At 45.8% G+C, this 12,004-nt stretch overlaps 1 pseudogene across 1 annotated transcript; it reads left to right on the top strand.

The window, feature by feature from the left end:
- Positions 1-1,621: 1,621 nt before the first annotated feature.
- LOC113178364 (nucleoside diphosphate kinase 6 pseudogene) lies at positions 1,622-5,553 on the top strand (annotated as a pseudogene). The gene is made up of 4 exons (XR_013343250.1): positions 1,622-1,842; positions 2,994-3,076; positions 3,623-3,706; positions 4,657-5,553. The product of XR_013343250.1 is annotated as a nucleoside diphosphate kinase 6 pseudogene (transcript).
- Positions 5,554-12,004: the final 6,451 nt, after the last annotated feature.

Here is a 12,004-nt window from a genome sequence, read left to right as displayed (position 1 = left end):
TCCCATGGGAACTGTTCGACCAAGGAAATTACTTAATCTTTTTTGTTTGAAATCAATTTCATTGCTTGGCTTTCACACTCATAGACAAAAGCCTTCCTGTGTCCACTCCAGGTGACCAGAAACACTTCTGGCTTAAAACTGCCTCATTTGTAAATCCCTTATTAAATAAACTCTTAAAAATTTAATGTCACTGTTTATTTTTAAGGAGTTCCAATCTAGAAACATCAATTTCCAGCCCACTTGTCTTTTTTTTTTAAAATGAAGTTTTTAGAACAATTTGTTTTAGTGTAAAGTTGCAAGTGTAGTACAGAGAATTACCATATGCTTTGTATTAGTTTCTCTTATTAATATCTTACCAGTATAGTTTATTTGTAAGAAATAAGAAACCAACATTGAAGCAGCTGCAATAACTGAGCTCCGCACCTTGTTAGATTTCACTCATTTTCCTCCTAATATCCCCTTTCTATTCCAGGATCCCCTCCAGGATACCACACTGCATTTAATGGCCATGTCTCTCTGGTTTTCTCTCGTTTATGACAGCTTGTCAGAGTTTGGTTTTCATGACAGAAAAGATATTTTAGGAATCCTGGGGTTGGTTTTTTCTTTTTTTCAAGGAAGAACGCGAGTTATGGGTTTGGGGAGGAATACAGGAGGGAAATGCTGTCTATGTGACTTATTCTGGATGCTGTTGCCTTGACCAGCTGGCCAGGGCGGTATTTGCCAGGTTAGTTCCCACCCAGCCCCTCTTCCACGTTGTACTTTCAGGAATCCGCTTACTGAGCACAGCCCACATCCAAGGTGGTGGGTAGAAATGGAGCTCCGTCTCCTGGAACTGGTATCCACGTGGATTATTTGGAATCCTCCTGCAAGGCGGGTCGGGAGCTGGGCAGAGAGCGGGGGCGGGTCAGGTGGGGAGACGGGCGAGACCGTGTCCCGGCCCTGGGAGGGCAGGAGTGGAGCGGGGTGGGGAGCAGGTAGCGCCAGCCCGGCCCACTCCTCCCCTCCCACGGCCGGGACACGGTCTCGCGGCTAAGGGCACCCTAGGAGCTGCGTCCTAGCGGAACACAGGGCAAGCCCCGGCAGCTTGTCTCCTCTAAGGGCCGTGGCCGCCCGCGTGACCCCGGGCGACCACGCAGAGGTCAAGGTTGGACGCAGTCGAGGGAGCTGCGCATGCGCGCGCAGCAGCGCTGAGAAGGGGCCGGGCTACGTGGGTGACTGACGTCTGGGCGGTAGAGAACCAGAGGCGGGCGTGTAGGCCCTCTGCCTCTGACTGTGTGGGTTGGGCCGCTCTGGGCCCGCCTCACGTCAGAGGCCCTGGCGAGCGGGTGGGCCGGAGGACTTCCGGTCAGAGCGCCCGTGGCTTGGGTGGCGGCCACTGGGGCTTGCAGGAGCGTCTCTCTTGAGTTGGGCGTAGGGGGAGACGCGCGTGCGTGACCGCCGCCAGCCCCGGCCCAGCCGTGCGCACGCGCGGTCTGTTCCCTTGGGCGTGCGGCTCGGTCGCTGGCGGTGGGTGTCCCTGGCAGGCGGCAGCGGAGCAGCGAGGCGGGGACAGGCCGTCGCACCTGAGGCCCACGCTGTGTTCAGTGGCCCGCCAGGCGCAGGGAGCGTGCAGACGCCTTGCTCTGGGCAGAGTCGCCACCTGGTGGTGACCCGCCAGCGCCCCGCGGTTTTCATCTGTAAATGCTAGGTGTTTAATTAGGAGACAGCGAAACCTCCGTCTGGTGGTTAAAGTATAGAAAAGTAGTCACGTGTGTCCTCGAACGAACGTCACTGTAGGAGCAGACAAGAATAGTACTAGTTCCCTTGGCATATAAACGCTTATAGAGTGCTCCAGAGCAAAAGGTTCATGTCATTTCTGATGTTTTCCAACTTTATTTTTTTAAATATATATTTTAGTTGTTGTTGGATCATTTATTTGTCTGCGGTGCTGAGAATTGAACCCAGTGCATCACACATACTAGACAAGCGTTCCGTCACTGAACCCCAACCCCAGCCCTGCAACTTTACTTTTTACTTAGCATGCCTTGAATCTTTGATATTGGTGGCCGTTAATTGCTGATACTAGTTCCTATAAATGGCACGCTGCTAGAGTGATCAGTGGATTTCGTTTTTATGCATCTATGGAAGCAGCATGTAGAACGCTAGTAGCCATTTTTCATCCTATGATGGATGACCTTTAATTTGTGGGTTTTTTTTTTTTTTGACTCTCATCTTTCCCTTAATCTACTGCAATCACCCGTTTAAAGTATTTATTTCAAGATTCTGGTATCTAAGAGAAATCACTGTTAAAACTGAAAGTCTTTAAAAAAATTTTTTTTGGGTGAACACAATACTTTTGTTTTGTTAATTTTTTTTGTATGTGGTGCTGAGGATCGAACCCAGTGCCTCATGTGTGTTAGGTAAGCTCTCTACCGCTCACTTACAACCCCAGTCCCTGAAAGCCTTATTTTGTTGTTCTTTTGTCAGACTCTTTATGGAACAGGAATTTTATAACTCCACATATTCCTTTTTTAAAAATTTAATCTCTTTTAGTTGTACACAATACCTTTGTTTTTATTTATTTTTATGTGGTGCTGAAGATGAAACCCAGGGTCTTGCATGCGCTAGGCCAGCGCTCCACTGCTGAGCCACAACCCCAGCCCTTACCTCTACATATTCTAAGTATGGTTAACTTAAATCGGTGCTCTTAGAATGTTGGTTAAGATTGTGATGGGGAAGTCACCAAAGTACTCATTTGTGAAATCAGTTATGAAGTTTTCTGTCATTAATCAACATTCACTAAGGCCTCAAGCTGAAACTGTTTCAGAGGGACCTATGATGGGGGTCTCCTTTATGGAAGAGATCTTGATTTAGCTCATGGCACAAACATTTCCTGAACAAAAAGCACATTAGAGAAACAGCTTACCCAAATGTATGTTTGCATATTCAGCAGTGCAAGGGTGGTGATTGTCATCCAGCTGGAAAGTAAGACAAAGACTGGCTTTGTATTTTAGGCTGGGCACCTACACAGAAACTCCAATTTAGTATGCAGAAGGAAAGAGGGAGAACAAGCCAGATCAGGAGGCAAAAATGCTTCGTAAGTAATGTTTCTTAAATTGACAGGCCCAGTGCCGTGAATGTGGGTCTCCTGGACCTGACCTGTGGGGAATATCTGGCTGTGACCCTTGTCACCTTTCCTGTGGTAGTTTCATGGGATTTTTCCAAAGTATGCAGGTTGATGGGATTATCCATGTCATGGTGTAATTTTCCTTAGGCAAGGGAGGGTTCAGCCAGCCATTTAAGATGCTTGTTCTCTTGGGTGGTGTGGCTCCTGGAGGTGCCTCAGTCCCTTGGCTGGCTGTCAGCTGTGCAGCTCTTGTGTTTTGGAGGAGGAGCTGAGGGGTAGCGGCAAAAGGCTCCACAGTTACCTGAGCTGAGGCAGTGCTAAAGGCTCCACAGTTACCTGAGCTGAGGCAGTTCAACTTCTGATATGGGAATTGAAGAGCTTATTATGGAGGTTAGGTTGTCATTTTCTTCTGCAACATTCTTTTACTGATCTGTTTTTTCAGAACAGGTGTGGCCTTAGGGGGGCCATACCTGTTGTGTGCAAATCAGCAAAGTTCTGAAGGACCTGTATCTTTAGGAAAACCAGGAGCCTCACCAACTTCAGCTGTGGCCATGGAGGATAACAAGGAACCAAAGAGCTTCTCGTGGTGCAGAACTGGAGGTGAGTCAGGAAGCCTGCCTCACCGTCAGGGCAGGCCGTCCTCCCAGTGTCTGCCCCAAAGAGTTTTTCTATCACTAGGGCCCCTTGGTGGCTTCTGCACAGTGGCTTTCCTTCTTTCCCACAGGGATTGGCTGTCTCTGTTCTGGTTCCATTATTGCAGCCAGAGTGTGGGGGGCAGGGCTGTACCTTGTGGAATCCCTTATGGGCTCTGAACTGCCAGGAGCTACATCCTGATGTGAAGGCCTGGTGAGTGGGCCTGCCCCAGAGAGTCTGACTCTGAGTTGCTGCTGGCAACTGGCAGGGACTCCTGGTGGCCTCCCTCGGGGAGCAGTGAGCATGGGTTCCTTCACCCAGAGCCACTGGAGTTTTTGGTGTGTGGGTCTGCCCACTCTGGGTGACATTTCCTAGCCTTCTGTTGTTGGCTATGGTCATGTGATTTGTCTGGAACCAAGGGCATTTGAGTGGTAGTGATGTGAGGTCCCTCTGAACTGCCTCATCTAAGAGAAAGCTGCCTGTGAGGGTGGGGCATCCCTCTGTCCTGTACTGTGGACTGGACAGGGCAACACTTGAGGCTACAGCAGTGTGCTCAACCTTGGGGGCTCTGTGTGGAGGGCTCAGAGCTCCCTTGTGCGCCCAGGATCCTTGACCACCTGTGTATAGACCACACACCTGCCTGGGCCAGCACTGCTCAGTCTTTATTTCTCACACTAACCACCTGGGGAATGTGTTAAATGTAGGTGGACTCAGGCCCTGAGAAAGGGCCCGGATTCTGCATTCCTTGTGGGCCCTGGGATATAGCCAGGCACCTGCTGAGTTGGCAGGAGCCTCATTACCTGCCTTCCCTTTAAGCATATGTAAGAATAAACTTTCTAATTAGTCCAAAGTGTTTTGGAGTAGTTTTTTCTTAATTAGTATACTTCTTCAACTTTTCATGTTTTAAAACCCTATAGAGGTTTAGTTTTGCTGCTGGAGGATCAGGTGAAAGTCGACCTGGCTGGGAGTGAGATGACCTCAATTTTGTGAAGCCCTAAGGCTCTGCAGCTTACTCTAGCCCTGATCAAGCCTGATGCAGTTGCTCACCTATTGATTCTGGAGGCTGTTCATCAGCAGATTCTGAGCAACAAGTTCCTTATTGTACGAATGAGAGAACTACTATGGAGAAAGGAAGATTGCCAGAAGTTTTACAAAGAACATGAAGAGCGTTTTTTCTATCAGCGACTGGTGGTGTTCATGGCCAGTGGACCAATCCGAGCTTATATCCTTGCTCACGAGGATGCCATCCAGTTTTGGAGGACACTGATGGGACCCACCATAGTGTTTCGAGCATGCCACATGTCCCCAGATTCAATTCGTAGGAGTTTGGGCATCTCAGACACGCGCAATACCACCCATGGCTCAGACTCAGAGGTTTTAGCCAGCAGAGAGATTGCAGCCTTCTTTCCTGACTTCAGTGAAAGTGCTGGTATGAGGAGGAAGAGCCCCAATTGTGCTGTGGTCCTGTGTGCTACACAGAGGGAGGCATCCAGTGTAGCTTGAACAGGAGGCCCAGGACCAGCCCAAAGAGGGCCTATCAAACGTGAAGATTGGTAGCAATGCCCAGACTTTTCTCCTAGATCTCTGGTCCACAACATTCTCATGGGACCAGGGAAGCCTGGGCTCATGGTGTTATTTCTACTTGGCATCACTACTTGCTAGAGGGCCTAGGTCATCACTGCAGAGCCTCCAGAATCTAGCTATCTAACTCTTCCCTAGAATGTTCATGGTTTGTTTTTTAAAAAAAAGTGATTCTTTTTTTTTTGACTGAGAAGTATTCATCTCTCTTCAAGGAAGAGCTTGCCCAATTGACCTGCCTGGAAAATACAGTGACTATATAAACAGTATTTAGCTTTTCTTCCTTAATAAAAGTCAGTGTTGGGGCTGGGGATGTGGCTCAAGCAGTAGCGCGCTTGCCTGGCATGCGCGCGCCCCGGGTTCGATCCTCAGCACCACATACCAACAAAGATGATGTGTCCGCCGAAAACTAAAAAATAAATATTAAAATTCTCTCTCTCTCTCTCTCAAAAAAAAGTCAGTGTTGTGAATTCTCAAATAAATAAATAAATAAAACCCTATAGAGAACTCTAAATAAGCAACTCAATAATAAAATAGATAACCCAATTTAAATATGGATAGACTTGAATTAGCATTTCTCTAGAAAAGATATCTAAATGGCCAATCAGTACACGATATTATGGTCAATATCATTAGTCATTGGGGAAAAGCAAATCACAATGGCAGTGATATACTGCATAGACATTAGAAGTGTTATTGAGGATATGGTCTAATTGGAACGTTCATCTATTGCTGGTGGGGATTTTTATTTTTTGGGGTACTGGGGATTGAACTCAGGGGCACTCAACCACTGATCCACATCCCCAGCCCTATTCTGTGTTTTATTTAGAGACAGGGTCTCACTGGGTTGCTTAGTGCCTTGCTTTTGCTGAGGCTGGCTTTGAACTCACCATCCTCCTGCCTCAGTCTGCCAAGCTGCTGAGATACAGGCATGTACCACCATGCTTGGCCACTGGTGGCAATTTATAATGAAGCCACTCACAGCCTCTCAAATAGTTAGGCATAGAGTTGTGATAAAATAATGTATTTCCAGTCATTGAGTATGTCCAATAGAAATGAATATGTGTTCACATAAAATCTTTTTTGTGAATGCAGATAGGATTTATTGAACCCAGGTTTGGAGCCTCGTTCCATGGAAAAACCAGTGTCCCGAGAAAAAAGTATTGGGAAGGAAGCGAAGCTTTATCCAGTGGCCACAGAAAGAAAGAGAGCGAGAGCTTTGTTCAAAATCAGCTTCTGAACTGCATGCACATTGAGGGGTTAGAGACTTAGACCAGGAATAATAAGTGAGAGGGACAGGCTAATGAAGGGAAGGACATGCATATCTTTGAATAGGTAGAGAATATTCAGGAAATTGTTGGGCCACTTTTTTTCAATCCTTTCATGCTCTGGAATTTCCCACTGTGACATCTGGTAGATGTCTTGAGCCTTCAGTTGAGGAGAGAGAGTAGGCAAGGCTGGGTCCACTTAACCCTGTATTAAAGTTTTGGACAAAATGTTTTTCAGTTGCTCAACATGTCAACATGCAGAGTTGAATAGAATCTGACCCAAAGGTTAAGTAGCAAAGGAGATAGACTCAATACGAAGGTGGAGATGCCAGACCTGTGCATCCTGTTCCTGTTCTTCTTAAGAGGTGCCGTTTTTAGCACAGTTACCCAATGGGTAATGTAGTAGTTGTTATATTTGTAACCCATATATCACAGAGGGAAATACTAGTGTAAATCTGATAATGTGTTGCCCAGCTGTGAGCCCTCCAAAATTAGTGATTTTTACTTCAATTAAGAGCAAGTGAAAGTGGAGAATTTATTTAGGTTTTCCTTGTTAACAATTGCAGCATTATTCATAATAACCCCAAATTAGGACAAATGTCCACCAAATGGTAGCTAAAACATTGTGATATATCCATACACTGAGATATTTAGCAATATAAAGAAGTACTAATGGATGCTAAAATAAGCTAGGTTTTTGTGGGGAAGTTAGAGGTTAGGGATTTAACCTAGGGCTCTCGAGCAGGCTCAGATGAGATCTTCCACTGAGCTGTAGGCCAGGGCCAATGTAGTGTGTTAATCACGTTTTAATTTTCCTGTATTTTAAGATGTTTTGCCACCTTGGGGGCTTGGTTAGGCAGGCCTTCATAGAGTTTGCTAATTCCTAGAGATTGCAAATATTTTTCCATGAGCACATCTTTGATGTTTTAACCAATCCAGAGCTCATACCCCTATATATCTTCCTTATCGTACTCTCACACACTAAGTGAATGTTCTGCCCTCAGTCACCCCAGAGCCAGGTACTGGACAACTTGATAATCCTCTGTATCCCACAGCTCACTGAAACTGTGCAAAGCATCAAATCAAATCAAATCAAAGCATCAAAACTTGCATACCTGCCTCACACATTCCTTTCAGCAGAACTCACAACAAAGGCTCTGGGCCATATTTTCCTCTTTGAGGCTCCAGAATGACTCTGATACTTCCCTCCCCATGTGGGTGTGTCCTTTCTTCTTGGGAACGTTAAATAATAAACTCTTAAAATTGTCTTTATTTCTGTCACTGGTTAGAAACATTTTAATACATGTGGAATAAGGAAAAAATTGTTATGTAAAAGAAGCCAGACACAAGAATTACTTAATATATGATGATTTCATTTACATAAATAGGCAAATCTGGGCTGGGGATGTGGCTCAAGTGGTAGCTCCCTCGCCTGGCATGCATGCGGCCCGGGTTCGATCCTCAGCACCACATACCAACAAAGATGTTGTGTCCGCCGAGAATAAAAAATAAATATTAAAAATTCTCTCTCTCTCCTCTCTCTCTCTTTAAAAAAAAAATAAAAATAAATAAATAGGCATATCTACAGAGACAGAAATAGATGTGTGGTCTCCCCAGGGGGTGGGGTGCGGGTGGGGGGGATAAGGGAGTGGGGGTGATTGCTGATGGGTATGGGGTATGTTTGTTTGTTTGGGGGGGATGAAAATTTCCTAAAATTAGATTATGATGGTAGTTCTGATGATACTAAAAATTTTGAATTTTATAAAGGGCAGATTGTATATACCCTGTGAACTATACTGGCTGTACTTTTGTGAATGAAAAATAAACACTTTTTCTTGCTACCTCTTCCCTCCCAGCTTTGGAAACTGTTTTTGACTCTTCTTTTAATTGCAATGTAGTTGTTTGCATAACATTAATAAAAACGGTGCATTTGTAATGGGATATACTTGGAATTTTGTTATGGCTTCCAGGCCTTGAAAGACTTTTGAAAAAAACCAAATCTGCGATTCCTTCAGAAGTTCCAGCAAAGATCAAATGTGGTAGTTACACCTCTATTCTTGCTGCATTATGGAAGGAATAAGGACATGTTTAATGAAGCTGTATTTATTTTGCAAGCAACTTAGCCTGGAGGATGTTTAGAGAAAGGCTACCTGTCATGAGGCCCTAGCTCTGCTCATTGTGTTTGAGTCTGTTATCTGCCTGTTGACTGGACTGGGTCCTCAATTCTTGGGGTTCAACCAATACAGATTTCTCCCACAGAGTCCCTAAGAAGAAGGGCTTCCCTGTCACAGAAGGCCAAGGAGCTGAGGCTGGCCAATGCAACATGGAGCACAGGGACACGTCTCATGGTGGGTGTGCGAACCACACAGAGAGCTCCACAAAAACCCTGATGCCGCCTTGAGCAGTTGTTGGACTGCAGACCCCACTGGAGGCTGACTACCTGAGGCTGTGCACAGCTCTCCCCAAGATGGCCAGAGAAGACTCCCCTTTGTGAGCCTCTTCATCTCTCCTTGCTTATGCCTACGTCTTTCGCTTGGCAGGAAGATGCTGTCATTAGCTTTTCACATCAGTGGCTTCTTCGGGTCCCTTGACAGAGGGGACCTGTGATGTCAAAAAAGCTTGACATGACATAAATGATCTGTAAGTCTAGCTGGTGGCTAGCTTTCACGACAGCCCTTCTGCCACTGTGTTCCAGTGGTGAAGAGGACCCTTCAATAGACAGCCTCCTAGACGGGTTTGTTCTCTCTCCTTGTTTTATTGGAACCCAGTGATAGGATACTAGATAACAGAATTGCTACTTACTGGCTGAAAAGGGAGGAGCCTGGGCAGTTGCTGGGACTCCTTGTGGCACATGGAATAATACCTCTGGGTATTGTGTAGCATCAGGTGCCAGAAGTTGTTGAGCCAGTGACTTGGTTGAAATGCCTTGACCCTCATTGGGCTCATTCTTTGGTTTTGCTCAGGGAGACCGTGGCTAATGGCTGTATTTTAAACTAATGGTATGATCCTCTGATAGTCACAGTCGTCTGCCTGGTACACTGTGTCCTCTGAAAAGTTATGAAATATCCACATGGACCCATGTCCTGACAGGAAGTTGTTTTTCTTCAGATAGAATCATGGAAGCTCTCCAAACCTGCTAGGAGCCACAGCAAAAATATTGATACAGGCACCTTTGGGTTTAGTGACTGCCAACCAGCCATTCAGATTATGATTATGTTAAGTTACATTATGGTAATTGTCTCCTGCTGTTTACCTAGGCCCGTTTCCGGACTCAGGTTACTCATGTCACTCTTGTAATGGGAGAGTTCCCATTGGTTGGGATAGGATGGTAGGAGGGTGTTCTGGGGGAAGTGGAGCCCCCCCCCCCCCCCCCCCCCCCCCCCCGCTCAGGTAGAACACACATGGTGGACCCACTTGTTAGGGGACGCACACGGCCTCTCAAAAAATAAAACTTTGTCTCAGTTTGACTGGCTTGTGTTTTTGTGCCCAACCGGGTTGCAAGATTGCAAGCCGGCGTGCACTGACAGCCCAGCAGGGAAGCGCTCAGCAGGGGTGCGGCAGGCAGTGCTCAGCGGCAGGCAGTGCTCAGCGACAGCAGCAGCGGCAAAAGCGGAGCTCAGCCAGCCCGCTCGACCCGGGGCCGAGTAGCCTGCAGCACAAACCTGTGATCACGAGGACATCAGTGACATGTTGGGACTGGAAATGCCAAATGATCAGACCAGAACAGAGTTGCTCCACCTCAAGTTGTGTGCTTGAAGCACAAGGAGCTCCCCTGTGCCTGAACCAGAGTAAGAAAACTGGCTTTGAGAGTAGCCTCCCATTCTGTGGTTCTACACAATGCGGAGTTATGATCCACGTATATGTAATATGTCAAAATACAGTCTCCTGTCGTGTATATCTTAAAATAACAAAAAGAGAAAAGAGTTTGAAAACACCAATTTCACTCTCCTCAATGCTTTTGTTCTTATAAAACCACCCTTCCTTGATCAGCCCATGGGATCCCTCATTCTTTTTTATGGCATGAAATGCTGCCTTATTCTATAACCAGAAACAAAAGACAATTAAAGTCTTGTGGGGCAAGGTTGTGGCTCAGAGTTTAGAGTACTCACCTACCATGTGTGGGTACTGGGTTTGTACCTCAGTACCACATATAAATCCTCAGTCCACATATAAATGAAAATAAAGACTTTGTGTCCACCTATAGCTAAAAAACAAATATTTTAAAAAATTATTGTAATTTTGTGTGTTTACAGGTAGGGCTGATTCCCAGAAAGCTCCCATGAGGGAAGGAATGTTTATGTACCTCTATTACTTTGGGAGACCTGAGGAAAGAAGAGTAATATTGCAGAAAGAGAAATTATGTACTGGGGATTGAGTCAGCACTGGCTAGCCACTTTGGAGGTCCAGTTGGGTTTGTGATTGTAAATCTCAAGAGTGCGCAGTCAGCCCCTGTGATTCCCTCCTCCCCAGTGTCTTGCTGCTAGTCAGGCTGGGTGTGGTGGTTCCTTTGGAGGGTTGGTGTTTTCTGGGCTCATACAAGAGTGTAGTATAAGGAGGGAAGAGTTGGAGCCCCAGGCTCCCTCCGCCCACTCTGAGATATGGGGCATGTTTGTAACTGTCTGCAGTGGGGGTGTGTGCGCTGCCAGAGTTGTCTAGCAGATATAATCAACTTCCTGTCCAGTGTGCCAACCCCAGTTTGGTCCCATTTGCAGTTCATCTCAACTTCCCTTATTCCACTTAAATCTGAGCCCCTTTAGCTTTTCAGATGAGCTGGTTGTAACATCTGCCTGAATCCTTCATATCCTATATTCAATATGAGACTCAGTTTCTCTTTCTCTTCTGATTTTCTTTTTCCCTGTGAATGGGTCTTATGTACTCTCATGTGGTCTTGAACACTTAGATTCCAGCTTTGAACCTGCACAAGCATCCCAAGCAGTGACACAACAGGTGTGCACCACTGCACACACCTCTCAGAAATGCTATTTTTGTATGTAATTTTACATTTTCTGAAAATTTTATTTTAGCAGCATGTACCTTACTCTTCAGGTTGAGAAATAAATCTTAGCAGTAGGATTGAATGTCCTTTCCCTCACCGCAGAGGTGCCCAGGAACCTGAATATGGGATGATGATTTCTTCAGAGCTCTTGAAGAAGCCGGATGTCATTAAGGTGTTAAGGAGATTTATCTTTGCATTTCAATGTACATTTCTAAGCCAGCACTTGAATCATAGTCTTGACCTAGACATTGTGTATGTTCTGGTGTCAGTTTACAAAAACAAAATAACTAGGAGGAAATGAACAACCCTGTTGAAGGGTCAAACCTGGGAACCAAACCTCCCTTTTATTTTTTAAATGCTTTTTTAAAATTGTAGATGGACACAATATCTTTATTTGCTTATTTTTATGTGGTGCTGGGGACA

Source organism: Urocitellus parryii, chromosome 2 (genome assembly GCF_045843805.1).
Source record: "Urocitellus parryii isolate mUroPar1 chromosome 2, mUroPar1.hap1, whole genome shotgun sequence".
NCBI classification, from domain to species: Eukaryota; Metazoa; Chordata; class Mammalia; order Rodentia; family Sciuridae; genus Urocitellus; species Urocitellus parryii.
Note: the sequence above shows the minus strand (reverse complement) of the source record. Positions and strands in the feature narration are given on the sequence as shown.